Source organism: Musa acuminata, chromosome BXJ3-9, assembly GCF_036884655.1.
Source record: "Musa acuminata AAA Group cultivar baxijiao chromosome BXJ3-9, Cavendish_Baxijiao_AAA, whole genome shotgun sequence".
Lineage (NCBI taxonomy): Eukaryota > Viridiplantae > Streptophyta > Magnoliopsida > Zingiberales > Musaceae > Musa > Musa acuminata.
The window spans coordinates 35,758,557-35,760,000 of record NC_088357.1 but is presented as its reverse complement, the minus strand read 5'-3'; positions in this window follow the sequence as shown (position 1 = coordinate 35,760,000).

Genomic DNA, 1,444 nt, shown 5'->3' with positions numbered 1-1,444 from the left:
CCACTACAGAGGATTCACGCTTGAATTAATGTTTTGATTGGGTAATTATTAATCCCAAAAACTTAATTTGATTCATATGAGATTCAGATTTGGGTTTGAAAATCCGTCGATCCAATACCATCTCTCGGATAAAAAGTTTTGATGGATGAGAAAGATTTAGCTATGAAATTAAGTATAAAACCAAAAGGAAACAACCTTATTATTTCAAAATCAAAAGCGTCAAACTTACATGTACATGAACAAAGAAACAGAATAAAGAATATTAAAAGACTTTACTAGGTGTATAAGAATATAAGTTATCTTAAACAATACCTCAAGAACAAAGAAACGGAATAAAGAATATTAAAAGACTCAACTAGGTATATAAGAATATAAGTTATGTTAGACAATACCTGGATGCTCTTGGTAGGATAACCTCCTCATCCATTTCTCTCTCTTCCTTCTCTCGTATTGTTGAAATATCTTTTTATGATATGGATAATAAAAAATAAGGCTTCTAGACTTCTCACAACAATTAAATCAAAGTAAGGTTTCGACCGTTGAAATTTGAGAAAGAAGGGGCTGTGGGTGGAAGGAACTCGATAATACCTCCTTTGCTTTTCTTTGGCTCTAACTCTCAACTACAAGTAGCTCTTAGTGCCGACTAGTTTTGAGATACTTTCCAAGGGTTGCAGCCCTTTTCTTTTAAAGACAATAAGGGGGTTAGAGTTGGTTGATGGGAAGTCCTAATCCCTTTAGGACTAGGGTCGACTTCTCTTGTTGCTGCCTTAGTTGGTCGCATACTGCCCTAATTTGAGTCCCACTCAGATTGAGATTGGGCTCATATAATGTTGAGCAGGAGCTGACTTGGGCTGATCGAATTATGCTTTTGAAGCTTGAGTGATGACTTGGCTTGAGTTCTGCCTAGTTAGGTGAGCTCTAGAGCTTGTTTGAAATTCTGGTTGGTTGAGTGTCATTCAGATTATCTTTTATCATGGCTCTCATAATTAGATCATTTAATTTCTAATGAATTTTTTTTTAAAGCTTCCTCTCTCTCCATCCATAGGTTAGAAGTTTTACTTTAGTCCATTGATGTGGTCAGCGTCGTTATACACGACCATGTCATCTATGCATGTCGGTTTGATGGGGTTCTCCTTATTGCTAATCACCATTAACTTGAGAGCTTTCTTTATCTTATTGGAGCTTTAAGCTCATTGCTACCTCTTTTGGTTTTTCCTTCTCTTTTATCATATTGGGGAAAAGCTTTGATTTCTTGCATGGCGAAGTAAGGGTGATGAGTTTTTGGCATGCATTTCTTATCCTTAATGCCTGGTTGATGAATGTCAAGTCTTTGGCAAACCAATCAGGGTGATAAAAAATTTTCTTCAATCATTTTAGGGTTGATAATTCTAGACTCCACAAAAGTAAATGGCACCTCAATCTCGTAAGTAGGGGGCTTCCAAGA